Here is a 14,598-nt window from a genome sequence, read left to right as displayed (position 1 = left end):
CAGTGGAAATCCAGCTCTAAGAGTTTGGTTTGGGATCCACTAGAGGGCACTGTTGGCACAGCTTGGTTGTTGCCTCTGCAGAGGAAGGCGCTTGTTAAAGGTGAAGAACAAGAAGAGCGGGAGCGACCTTTTGACAACCACACATTCATGTGAGCACATGTGCAACACACACACACACACACACACACACACACACACACACACACACAAAGTGCTCCATTTGTTGGCCAATATATATTTTCATTGTCCTCATTTTGTATTTGACCGTTTGCTTCGTTCAACCAGCGGCCATGACTCTCCTTGCCCACCTGAGAGATGCTAAGACGACACGCTAAATAAAAGGTGTGACAAGGTAAAGGAATTTTAATGGCTTACCTTCTCCGAGTGACATAATAGCATGTTAGGTTGTCCTGTCATTCAGCGAGAGGCGTAGGAAACAATTTCGCTTGTTTTAGCGCTGAGAGACATTTTAGAATGTCATCTTCGTGTAGCACACTGAAAGACTTCTGCGCAATCATCCTTCAGTTTGGTCAATTTTTCAGCTTTAGTTTCATCATTTTAACTTAATAGCTTATTCTCGTTTAGAATGTTACTTCATTACTTTTAGCATTCGGAGACCTACTTTAGCGTGTTAGCTTATCATTTTAGCATTCACAGGGACTTTTGTGTCTTGCCATGTCTTTTTACTGCTTTAGCTTTTTTTTTCCTCTTTCCTCTAAAATCACCGTTAACATTGCTTCCTTTAGCGATCTGAGAGGAATTTTAGCTTGTTAGCACGTCATGGCTAGGTTTTTGGCGGGATGTTCTGAGAGTCAAGTGGTTTTGGATGTACAGTGGACACGTGGAGCTAGCAAACAAGGTTACCGTGAACCCCTCGGTTGCTACGCTGGCTCCAACGCGCTAATGAGGCTAATGGCTTCCCGCCTCATCGGTAGGTTTTGGTTGTGCCACTCGGTGGTGAGGCGACGGTACCTGCTGAGGTGCCAAAGGTGGCCGACGCCTTCATTAGCACGACCCGCTGAGTCAGTGGTTGTCGTTGTGCAGGTGGATCTTTTTCCCCGCTTATCCGTTGACGCCGTTATCGTGTCTGATTCCGAAAGGCTCCTGTGCCAACACTGATAGCGGATTTTGCTTGCTGTTATTCAACCAGGTGGGATAAGCTGCAAATAATTCTATCTATGTATTTGTTTGTGCATAGCGGTTTTGCATTTTGAAGGAGGAAGCAATTTCTCTTGGCCTTGTTAAAAAGTGTTTGGCAACAAAGTCATTCCTTACAGTGAAGCTAATTGATAAATTTTTCAAATTGTAATTTTTTTTAATCAAAATTAACATTTGGACTTTGTAAATAAATACGGCGTTAATTTTAATTCTGACTTGAATGAGATCCAATTCTGGCTACCAATGTAAATATTTAACAATCAAAATCAAGCCCAAAAAACGCTTTGTCTGTACGGTGGATAAAATAAAGGAGAAAATTGTATTTATTTTTCTCCTTTTTTTATTTTTTAAAGTGCAATCATGCAACACTACTCTAACCATCACATTCACTTGATAAAAGTGTTCATCTTCTGCCTGCGGGGAAGGAAGTGAAATGAAATCTTTATGATTGATAACGTTTACAGCACACAAACACACACACACGCACACAAAATCTCTGCGTGATCGACACTTATGTGTGAAGACGTCTCCCTTTTTGCCCTGCTGGCCTTTTATTTGTTTAAGAAATGCAATTTTCTCCCTTTCATTATAAAAGTATTTGGATCTTCCAGGTGCTGTGCATTCTGATGTCTCGCTGGCTCTCTCTCTCTCACACACACATGCACGCACACACACACGTACAGTCCATTTCAGTCCCAGGGTGCCACTGCCGCCGCCTCCTCATTGGTTCACATGGCGGCTGCGGGGGCTACACTAGCTGAATGCTAACGAGTTGGGTGCTCTTTGGGTTGCATTTATTGCTCCTCGGTGTGTTCTCCATCTCCAGCACCCCCTCCCCACGGGCCTCCTCCCGCCCCGTCACAATCCCCCAAACCCTCCCCACCTGACAGCATCTTTATCTTGGCTGATTCCCTCCCTGCTCAGCTCCTCTTTGTGTGTGCGCGTGTGGGCACGATAATGCATCGTACTCGAATTTTAAAAAAGACATTACAGTCAACGCCAGCTGTTGGCTGAGGTTCCGAACTAAGACCTGTAGCCAAAAGCACAAATTGGACAATAGGGAATGTGAAAAATATTATAAAGCTATAAACACATACACAGCATAATCATATTTCAACACAATTGCAGGCATACAATGTCTAGAAAATACTGTAACATCTGTATAATGTGCCTTTAAGAGGCGGGGCTTATATGTGGCGTCAGGCAATTCAATTGAAGGTTTTAAGTTTTGCCGTTGCCAAAATGGATCTGAGTGTCAGAAAAAAAAAACTGATCGTCATCGTAGTTAAGTAAAATCGAGGCTGTGCACGTGACAAAGTGTTAGCTTCCACCTAGCTTTTCGTGGTTGTTGCGCCTGCTCCGAGCTACTGTGGCAGCTCAAAAGGAAAATGAAGCAAGCCAGCCAGCGTTTTTCCACAAGCAGGAAGCGTGCATATAAATATTCCATTAAGTGGAGTCGGCTCCATAACGGCGTTATGTATTCAGCGTGGTCGCCCAAATGAAATTATTGGGGGGGGGGGGGTGATGGAGGCGAGGGAGCTTCCTTTTCTAATACTTTTCCCGCTTTGGCCCCTTGGCCTCATCACAGGTGACACTAATCCAATTTCAGCAACAATACACACACACAAACACACACACACACACACACACACACACACACACATTTTAAAGGTCACGGGAGACGGTGTGAATTTAAAAGCTCACACAAAAGAATCCATTTGAATCAATAGTGTTCTTCCTCTGCCAAAGAATAATAATATACTATTTGTGAGGGAGGAGGAAAAATGTTTTGACCTCGTGTGTCGGACGTGAGAGCGGCACGGTGGAGTAGTGGCTAGACGTCCGGCTCGCAGTGTTTGAATCTCGCAAACTTGAGTTCACTGTGTAACAATCGTAATCCCCTCCCATCTCGTGTGCGGAAGATAAAATGTCGTGCCAGCAGTTTGTCGGGGGCGCGCCAGACGCTTTTTGTGTGCCAAACACGGCGGCTCACGTTAGCACTCTTTAGCTTGGCAGTGTTGTCGTGTTTGATATCGCTGCCTCCTGTTGGCGCATTGGTGCAACATGTCATTGTGCAAAAAGTCACAATAAACACACAAAACGTTCTGAACCATGTCAAGTCAAGTCGTGCGTGTGTTTATGGATTTAAAATGCGTAGCGACCGGTCCATCTCGTTCAGCACGTTTTTTTTTTTTCTTTTCCCCTCCATCAAACACGAGCACAAATGTATGCAACGACACGTCATCACCTTTCCACTGTGTGTACGAGCAGGAAGTGAAAAATAACACGCTTATTTATTAATGCACACACTGAAATTGAATTCATTTTCATGCTTCAGTGCTGATGGAGAAGTGGATCATAATCTAATAGCCTATAACACACACACACACACACACACACACACACACACACACACACACACACACACACACACACACACACACACCACTTGCAATGATAAACAACAATAGGCGCGCCAACGAGTAAATTGTGAATGATTGTGCTCATTTGGACACTTGAACGGCACAGCAACAAGGCACTCTATTTTTATCAAGCAGTCATGATGTCGCTTCTGTTTCAGGGGCTGAGATTGGAGTGTCATGGTGTGCCGGCAACAACACACATGCGATACTTCCTCTCCCGCAAATGAACACAAAGCGGCAGATGTGGAAAATTGGAAAAGAAAAAAATTGTTTTTTGTGACTCATTCCACTTAAGCAGTGAGAGTTTTTGTTCAAATGTAACATTGAAGGTTCTTTCTGTCTTTGAGGTCACACTTTGGTTTCAAAGTGACGACCGACTGTTGTTGTTGTTGTTGTTGCTCTTTTACTTGGATCGATACCGTCGTAAAAAAACGTGCAATGTGGGTCAGCTCAAGAGCAGCAAAGGCGCATTATGGCGACGTTATTTAAAAAGTGAAGTCGTTAAATGGGTGGGGACATTAGGATTTTGACGTTACGAGGACACATGATGTGAAGGCCTTATGGAGACATGATATGAAATGATTGGTGAAAATATTCTAACAACCTTATGATTCCGTCTTTGAATCATCAGGATTATGCTGACCTCATTGTGAAGACTGTTTCGAGCACTTCCCATTCAACAACGGATGTGGTCGTTTTCTTTTTTCTGCAGGAGGCTCTTGAAGGTGACGTGAGGATGAAAGGGACATTGTGAATATTTGATGAAGCAACATGGTGGCCACCGGTCGGAAGTCCCGGCGTCCAATCAAGCAGGTGACCTTTTCCTTTTAAACGACGTAGTGCACACTTCAAACATCCGTCCGTCTGTCAACATGGGGACGCACACACACACACACTTAAAAAAAAAAAAAAAAAAATCAAATAAGAGTGTGTTATATTTGTACACAAGTAGCACGTTTGTCCTCACTCCCTTCCGGCGATGACGGAAAGTTCCGGAGCGGTCGCACGGGTGCGCTTAGTGAAGGTGTGAAGTCTTGGCAGGCCAAAGAGGGATAATGATTTTATTTCAGCGCCCCGCAGGTGCATTGTGGATGTCGGCGCCATTGATCTGGGCCGGACGATAAGAAAGGCGGGCCGGCGACAGGCTGTTAACCCGCCGAGTCGGGAGCAGGAATCCATTTCCCGGCCTCCCGCCCGCCCGCCCGGCTCCGTATCTCCCGTCGGTGCAGCTGTCGGCTTCACAACTCCCCTTTTTTTTTTCCTCCTCTAATCTGCTGTGAAACGCCATCATTGGCCGGGAGGAAAAATCCGCCTGCGCGGAGGTGGAATAAATGTCCTCCGCCGGGACGGAGCGAGGACATCTTGGTCGTGTGCGCTCTGGGAAAATGAATAGATTTCCAAACGGACCTTAAACACAGCGGCCGTTGCCTTCATTTCATCTTGCACTGCTTCGACTCTGTACTCATAATAATAATAATGTATAATAGAACAGTTGTGCCGACAATTAAGTCGAGAGTGAAGCTTTTTGCTCTGATACAAATTCACAAATTAATTACGACAAATTAACAAACAAATTACAAAGCCCCCCCCCGAGCCAAAACGAAAGGAAACCCAATGAAAAATCCAAAAGCTATTCCACCTGTGACACTTGAATGTAAACAAACACCTGTCTGCCCCTTCGCATCATCCATAATGTAAACACCATCTGCCCTTGCACTTGCGCACGGAATCTAAATGCACGCACACACACACACACACACACACACACACACACACACACACACACACACACACACACACACACGCACACACACAGGCTCGCGCTGCCTCCTGGGCCGTAACCGCTGCATAGCGCGCGTGAGGGTAATTGAATTTGACCCGTGGCTAACGAGGGTGGCGTCCGTCTAATTGAACGTGACAGGGCATCGGCAGTCCCACTGACCCTCCCCACCCCACCCCCTCCCCTCCTCATCCCCTTACCACCCACTCACTCCCCTCCTCTGGCCCAAAGTGACTTTATCCCCAACGCATTCCCAGGATGTTTGTCATTGTGAAACGTCTCCGTTGAGCGGGACGCGGTGGCTGCCTCGGTTACCGTGACGGAGCAGCGAGGTCCAAAAAGTTTGTCCGTGTGAAACGGGGACAGGCGTGCACAGGGCATCAATCAGAGGCAGCGCTCTCCTCCAGGCTCAGTCGTGTCCTTTTATGTCCCGATCAGCCTTAACGCAAGCGGACGTGATTGGCGGAGGGAGTCCTTAAACGCAGCGTTTTGTTTGGAGATTCACCTTTGTAACTTTGTCGTCTTCTGTGCAAATGGGGTAGCCATTAAAAAAAAAGAAAACAAACTTTTCAACATTTCCAAAGTTCACCTTATGGCCATTTTCCTTCTCTGTTGTTCTCCATCCTCGTGGAGGTGTCTTTGTCTATTCGCGGACCCCCTCCCACCCGGACTCCTCGCCGTCCCCGATCCAGGCCGCGCAAAGCTTCTCCATCAGCTCCCGACACTTTTATCAGCGGCGCCAGACTTCCCAAGGAGCTGAAACACCCAGAAAAAGACTCCATATTTTATTCTTATCCTCATTAGACGTCTGAAAGAGAAGACGCCGCTTCCCCCGCACCAGACCTCCTGCTTTTGTCTTCTAAATCTGCCTGCCGGGGGTTTAGGGATTGGGGAGGGGAAGGCGAGGGGGGGGGGGGTATGATGGGTGAGAAACCATGGGGTGGGAGGGGGTTGTGTTTTTGATAGAGCCGCCGTGATCCTCTTCACTGATACGTTGAGGAAGAAGATTCAGGCCAGGAGGTAAAGGCAACAAATGTTCCGCCGAAGATCCTGGAGGCTATCGGGCAGACCGGGACGCACATAAAGACAAAAATACACAAAAAACATCAACGTCAATACATGTACACTCGGAGTCGACACGCTCCTGCTCAAATGACCGAGATAAATCATTTGAAACTTTTGCCACCCTTAATGCAACCTCTAACCTTTACAAAGCAATTGATAATAAAGTACCCACTAGTACATCTGAACTTTCTTAGGGATTAATCAGAGCCATTTAAAATGCCAGCAGTTGTATGCTGACCGCTATCGAGAATCTGCTTGAATGTCATTGGCTAGATTTTAACACAGCTTCACCCCCTCTTATAAAAGGGTGTGTACACTTATGCAACCACTTTTTTTCTAGGTTTTTTTTTTTTTTTACATCCCATATCAACAATACTTTTTTAAATTGAAATAAAGTACTTCTTTTAGTGGGTGCGTATACTTATGCAAGCATTTTTTTTCTCTTTTCGCATCCCATATCGAAAAGATTTCTTTTTTCCAAGTGCGATATACATCTTAAAGGTCACAATGATGAAATTATTTCATTTTATTTATCTTTTTGTACGATTTTTATAGCCACAGTAAACAAGCATACAGTGTACATCAATGTTTTATGTTTTAAACTCTATTTACCAAAGATGGATTCAAGTGCAAGTTTGCAGCTGCGTGTTTGCGCTGTTTTTAATGACGCTGACATTTACGTTCATGTTGGTCGTTTTTATGCTAATGGGTGTCAACAAACTACAAACTGTGCTCGTGTATCTTTACGACGCTCATATTAATGTCCAAATGTCTCTATTAAAGTTTACGTCGATGTTAATGTAGATAAACAAAAATCTCTTTCTGTTTACGTAACCTCAGCGTCACCTTCATTAATTGTATGTGCGCGCGTGTCACACATGCACACAAAAAGAAAAACACTCGAGGTGAAGTGCACACGCTGCGTTAGCGCTGTGCATTAGGCTTGATTCATGGCGTATTTTCCAAATGCTATTAGCGTAGAACAAGCTTTTAGACAAGTCGAAGCTCCAGAGCGGTCACTGAAGCGTGTCCTGGTGATATTATAGGATGCTCATGTTGCCACGGTGACACAAAGCCCACAAAGCATGAATAAAATTGAAAGACAACGACTGGTAGAAGCTAATTAGCGTCGCCATTTTGTCATTCTGTCACAGACTGTTCTTGTATTACAGTTAACTGTGAGACAACAATAAGTAGCCTGATGCTAAGCTAACTGTAAATGGCGTTAGTCAAAATTCAATTTAAAACAACATTGTGGAATATTTTGACGACTCATTGGTAGGATCTTAGTCGCCTGATGCTAAGCTAACTGTAAATGGCGTTAGTCAGAATTCAATTGACATCAACATTGTGGAATATTTTGATGAGTCATTGTTAGCAGCTTAGCCAGTGTTAGCCTGGCTTCGCCTGAGGTGACGTTTTGATTACATTTCACTGATTCGTGTGCTGCTTTTGTTCAAATTCTGCCAAATTCCCTCTTCTGTCAAGTTTCCCAAGTCAAACAGCAGAAAAAAAAAAGGTTTGCGTGACCGCCGGCATTTATTCCAGAAAGCGTCGCGGCGGCCACTTTGACTCTGACGTTCCGTCTTAATTCCCACGGCAAGTTTTTTTAAATTTTTTATTCCAAGTGCCGTCCTTGAAGCGGACCCTTCACGCTCCGGCTCGCCTCCGTGGCCTCGAGCCGGCGCGGGTGTTCCGGTTTGATCCGACGCCATGAGAGTTTGTCTCGGCCTTGGCGTCTTCAGAAGGAAGACGTCTGCTTGTGCTTTTTTTTTTCTTTTTCTCTTTTTACCCCAAAGCCATGCGCCGCAATTAAAGTCTGCAAGGCTCATCAGCATCACAACAGAATGAGAATATTGTTTTTGCTTCTAACAATCCCCAAAAATCTGTCAAACGGGAAAAATAACATGTCCATTTTTTTATTCGCTTATCATTAACTATCTTAAAAGCGCCGTTGTTACATTTTTCTGGCACGCTAGGCGCAGCGGTGTGGCCGCAGCCGTGGTGGTGGTTATGATTTGTGTCGACTTGGCGGCCGTGCGCCAAATGTCTTGTTGTCAACAGAAGACTTACGCCTTATGGAGAAAAAAGAAAAAAAAAAAAGTCATGAATAATAATAACCTGATTAACGCAACACAAGACTCGTTCACAATCCAACATTCATGTTTCAGTCTTTGACTCAATCATTGATTTATTCGTTCTTAGTGTATTGCCATGTTGGACGTCCATAACCTCTCGATGACTCCGGCGGGTTTTGATTGGCCGTTTTGTTGCCGACTGTCATGGCCACCATTTGAGCGACAGGCCCCGAATTAATTTGCCTTTGAAGAAGATCTGCTTAGCGGTGGCAGCGGTAGCTTTCTTTTTAAATGTTTTTTTTTTGCTGACTCAGCTGGAAAACTATCGGCGGGCGAAGCGCGAGTGGGAGTGAAGACAAGCTGTCAGCCTGAACGCTATTTGCTCTGCATTCATTATAATTATATTCAGAATAATCACACAAATGTCACGTTTAGAAATGCTCTTCCACTTGGTGGGGACACGTGACCTTCAGGGCAAAAAAATAATAATAATAAAGTTGAGTTTAAGTCTCATAACCAAATCCTAAATAAGTATACGACACGAAGCAAGACATATTAAAATAAGATTCAATCTGAACATGTGACATCGGCAGAGAAGCAGAAAGTGAATTGTGAAATTTTATGAAATATGATTAAAGTCGTCCGTGATTTGTAGTTTCATTATTTATACGTTCATAGTACCTCATAAAGTCAGTCCGGCTGTTGTTTAATGTCCCCCCAATGGCGCTTTCATAATTGCAAAACTGGATATTACACGTCATACATGTCACATGATATATTATACATACAAAGTGTATATTTCATATTTTTCTTATTTAATGCATCATATAATCATGAGCCACGTGTAATTCCCCATATCCACATAAGTGATTACATGTCCTTTTTTTTTTGAAATAATATGCGTGCTACCTCGTGAACTGGATATTTTCTGAGCTTTCTTCATCTTTCAATCGTCATCATGAATATTGCATCAAGTGATTACTTCGCCCTCAATCTAATATTCATGTTTTTAATATCAGCCGCGGCCTCACTCAATTGTCATGTTTGTCTTTTGGGAAATTACAAAAAAGCACCAGATACTTGCTTCCGTCAAATGAAACACATCCTTCATCGCAGATTATTATTCATAACACACATTATTCATCGCACACATTATTCATCACGTTATTCCCATTGAAGGGGCACATCTGCCCAGTCAGCACTTTTTCTCTTTTTCAACGCGTGATTGCTTGAACATCAACTCATAGAACAATAGATCATATCTGTGATGTATCTACATTCATCAGCATTTATTTGTATTTTTTTTTTCTTGCTTGTGCCGTAACACGTGTGACCATCTGTGGCCATATTGCGACAGCGTGCTACTATTTGGCACATTTTGAAGTGTCCACCATCATCTGTTTGTATGCCCGAGCGCGCGCGACGGGAATACTCGATTAGCGCTGTTTTGGCGTGTTAGCAAAAACGGCTAATAACTAGCCGTCCTTTGGAAGGTCAAAGACGCGCGTTAACATTCTGCCGGCGTTTCTTCTCGTCTCTCGAATGACGTCGTTTGAAATGTTTAAGCGGTGAGCGGCACTGTAGGCTAGTGTACCGCCTCACAGTCTCAAGGTTCTGGGTTTGAATCTGGTTTTGCATGGTTCATTCCTCCCGCATTTCCAAAACGTGCTAGCATAAATACGATAGTTTCTTTTATGGTAGCACGTTTTTGAAATGCGGGAGGAATGGACCACTGAAATATCCATCGGCGTGAATGCCACTAATTATCGACCAATCAAAGGCGAGGTCCGCTTGACCTCACCAGAAGTCAGCCGAGAGGGCGACTCGACTCTCGCAGTTGACTTCTGCGTGGACATTTTAGTTGTGGAAGCTGCTTGAAAACTTCCTAAAAGGTTTATCGTCGTATTTGTTTTTCTTCCGGCCAAGTTCTCGCATGGTTTAAGCATTATTTCACGCTTATGGTTCACCTAGACGGTTATTCTCATATTTTTATGTTTTTAATATGCTGCTGAATTGAGCTAACAGCGAGAGTTAGAAGAGTGAGTATTCCATGCTAGGAGGCAAAGTGAGGACATAGATCACATTTCTGTTCTATTTACATTTTATGAGACAAGACAGAAGCTCGCTGGCAGTGTGTCAAATGTGTTCAAAAACAACAACAAGAAAAGCTTTATACCAGCCAGCACTTTTTCCTTTGACAAATATGATGTCATGTCATAAAAATCCAATAATTTATTGTTACATCCTGACAAAGTGTTGAAGAACACCGCACAGGAAGTTTGACTCAAACAATAACAATGTTGATTTAAGATCCTCCTGAGCGCGCGTGCGTGCTAACGTGTGTGTGGGTGTGTGTGTATCTGCGTGTGTGTGTGTCTGTGTGTGTATCTGTGTGTGACTGTGAGCTTGTGTGTGTGTGTGAGAGGGAGGGTGAGCGTATCCTACACTTTTCCTACGTGCATTTGCACTTGACATTTCTCGACAAGGTCACACTTTTTACTTCGTACACAAAACACACATTAGCAGACACACACGCAGTGCAGTGCGAAGGATGAATTTGGGCACACCGGTAACGAGCAATTAACATGGTGATCTTAATGTCCATGAATTTATCTTGCTTTAATGAACGTTTGCTGATTAATGGTGCACACACACACACGCAATACGATGCACACACATTAAGTGGAGGCGATAATTCCAGATGCACCTTGGAAAATGGAGACATTATTTTACTTTACTTCCTGGTTGAGTCACATGACCCCATTCTTACCGCTACTACACTATGCTAGGTGGCTACATGTTATTGAGCTTGTTAACCTCACTAAAATGATCACGGCCATAGTAAGTGCAGCATTTGAGCTGTTTTCTCATTTGCGTTCTCGTCTGTCCTTAGGTCCTTGTGATCAAGCCAAAAGCATAAACCAAGAACCATTACCCAAATGCCGAACACACGGATTGGTTGGCTTGCCTTGGAAAATGTCCCAAGATGCATTTTGGGCTGGTAAGTTTTCACCAATTATTGTTTTTTCGAAAATAGTGCGTTCTTAGGAAAAGTGTACTTGGTCAATTCACCATATTGTTGACATTGATTTTGGCATATCAGCACTTCCTTTCTTGTATTTGTTTGGTTACCTAGTGCCTAAACCTGACGCGAGAAAACAAAAAAGGATTTGGAACATGTAGCGCTTAGCATTTTAGCATGTGAATATTTTACTTGACGTAAAAAAAACGAACCAAGGTCTTCCCGCTGCGTTGTCTTCCCGTTGTCATCCGAGAGCGGGTAACTGTCGCGGCTAATTGTTGCCTACTGTCGCCGCAATTTGCTGAATTGTGCTTTCAGCTGCTGACTCGCTCCACGGCGCCCCGCCGAGGCCGTGGGGGGAAACAGCTGCACTCAGCAGGTCACTGATCCAAAAAAATAAAAAGCCTAATTGCTTTTTAATGTGCCCCACTGCCGAGTGCGTGCGTTCGTTCGTTCGTGCGTGCATTTGTGTGTTCACACTTTAGTCAAGTTTAATTAATGCAGGTCACTTTTTGTTCATTGTGCTTTTTCCTTTGAAGTAAAAATACGAAGAGAGTGAAAGCCCCATTTATCATGTGGGACGCATTCCATATGCTTTTGAATATTAATTGCGAAGCGCTGCACATGCGTGTGGCACAACCGCGTGTTGTTAGATTGCTTCGTCGTCGTGTAGCATTGAGGCTCTCCAGATTTACGACGTCTCCTTAAGTCAAATAAGGCCCGAATCCCAAATTCATGGCCCGCCACTGAAATTGGGAGAGTCAAACAACTTGTTGAGGGCGAAGCCAAACGTCTTGGCAATGACATTTGTTTCAGCTCCATCTCGCCAGTCTGGTCACGTGACATCTCCTTTGTTGATATTGAGCGGCGGCGCGCATCGAGCCAGACGCCACGAAGTTGCCGGCCAATGATCGTAATAAGCTGGCGCTCGGCGACGGAGACTAAATGAACATCACGCAAATTGGCGCTTGAAAACAACGCGATCGATGGGCGGAGAGTCCTTCATGCCGAGAGAGCGCCGGTATTGATGTCGTCATGGCGACGCTCGTGGGAAGTAATGAAGTTTAAATACGTGTTGTTGTTGTTTTTTTGGGACTGTACACTGGTGGCTTGGGAGAGCGGTTACTTGATTCCAATAAAGAGCCGTTTGGCAAATAGCGATGGATTGATTTAGCTTACTTTGTGACACGCGTGACGTCACGCACGTCACATGATGGACAGGTGCTTGTGAGCGTGACACCTGCAGCTGACAAAGTGACAGCTTCAGCTGACGCCCACCACACGCACGCTTGCATCCCAACCATTAACATCGGGCCAGCCAGCCAGCGTTTGCTTTCATTAGTCGACTCAAATAAGAGAAGTTTTGATTTTTTGATCTTGTCTTCTTGTGCGTTGAGTCAGCGGATACTCATGCAGGCACATCGGCATACAAGTGAGCTAAGTCAACAAAAATGAAAGTAGACTTTGGCTCTCTCTCACACCTTCTCACCTGTCCCCGGCACTAAATGCATTGTTGAACCAACTTGTGACCTGCTCCCTCCCCCCGGCATGCTAATTGCTAACAACAATTAGCGGCACATTTGTTCAGTCATTAGTGAGGAAAGCTGATGAGCTTTTGCTCGTAATTAGCCATCAGCGCAAAGCTGCAGACGACTAATGATGGCGCCCCCCGGAGGACGATTAGGGCATTGATTGTCTTTTCCTCATTTCAGAAAACAAGCGGCTGTTGCGTTTTGTTGGGTTTGTTTTTGCTTTGCTGTTTTGTGGGGATGACCTACAAAAGCTTCGGGATAACGCCAGTCCCGATTCAAGTTTAGCGTGGAAAGAAACGGATTTGAATTTTGTTTTGAGTTATGGATGCGGTCAGAGAACAAGCCAAACTTGTATCTCAAGGCACACTTGATTTGGTACACTGGCTCATGACATCAAGATTGAGAGTGAAGATTGAAATATGGGCGTATCCAATTATTATTAATAAAGGCATTTTTATCATTATGAAATGAATGAACAGATAGTCTTCATGATGAGGAATTTGGCCTGCAGGGAGAACTTTTACGAATATGAAGACTCAGCAGCTAATTATTTGTTAGTGTTGATGATGAAGACGCTTCCTCGGGAGAGTCTTCCTCAGGCTGACGGCGTCTTCATCGGCGGCACCGCCGCCGCCGGAATACGAAGCAGCCGCCGCCGACGGAATAATCACATCACATCAGATCATAGCTCACTTTTTATTGCTGCAAATATTAACACCTGCAGGCCACCACATGGAATATTCAAGTACTTGGCTGCCGAGGAGAAGCAGGAGGGAAAAGAAAATTATAGCAGGAAGGGGGAAGAGAGAGAAATGGAAGGATGATGGATAGAGGGAGATGGAGGAAGAGGAGTGCAGCGAGAAGGAAGACGGTGAAAGAACGAGAGGAGGAATAAGATGATGAGCAATCAAAAGATGAAGCGCAACGGCAGGAGGAAGACGATTTATGCCAGAAAGAAGAAGGTCAGAGTAGGAGGAAGATGTTTGAAGTCTTAAATGTCATGTCGGCTGCGAACAAATCATCCTTTGTCTCGGGGAATGTTCTTTGTCAACTCAAACAAATATTGATCAATAACACCCTAGCACAATTAGCATTTTGTCCTCCGTCAAAAAGCAAACAAGCGGCTATATAAAAAGCAAATAGAAGAATCAATCCCCGAGAAGGTTGAAAACCGACTTTGACTGGCGACCGCTTTCCCAAGAGTGTATTCTGTTGTCGTCGTCTTTATTGCTTGCTGCTTCTTTCGGCACATTGCGGGGAAAGTTGAACCGGTCATGTGAGCGTGAGACACAAGTCGAATGTTTGTCCTCGTGGCTCTCGTGTCCATGCAGCACTTTTCCAAAACGGCATCATGTTGTGATGGGATAGCGCCCGCGAGGTCTCTCCCCTTCCCTGCTCAATTAAAAGTATGAAGGGGGGGGAGATAGTGGGGGTCTGCGGCGGGGGGCTCGTTTCGTGATGAGAACAACTTTGACTCCCACACTGCCTACCGCCATTCGCACGCCCCGAAAGTACGCAGCGGAGGAACTCACACGCTCAC

The 14,598-nt window shown here is 44.6% G+C and overlaps 1 long non-coding RNA gene across 1 annotated transcript; it reads left to right on the top strand.

Annotated features, from left to right (window-relative positions):
• The first annotated feature begins 86 nt into the window (after positions 1 to 86).
• Positions 87 to 12,637, top strand: LOC147051609 (uncharacterized). The gene is made up of 5 exons (XR_015066989.1): positions 87 to 149; positions 286 to 352; positions 4,294 to 4,394; positions 11,398 to 11,505; positions 12,343 to 12,637. It is a non-coding gene; the product is annotated as an uncharacterized LOC147051609 (long non-coding RNA).
• Positions 12,638 to 14,598: the final 1,961 nt, after the last annotated feature.

This window comes from Syngnathus leptorhynchus, chromosome 8 (assembly GCF_054491065.1).
Source record: "Syngnathus leptorhynchus isolate UIUO chromosome 8, UIUO_Slep, whole genome shotgun sequence".
Classification (NCBI taxonomy): Eukaryota; Metazoa; Chordata; class Actinopteri; order Syngnathiformes; family Syngnathidae; genus Syngnathus; species Syngnathus leptorhynchus.
This window is presented reverse-complemented; position numbering and strand designations above follow the sequence as displayed.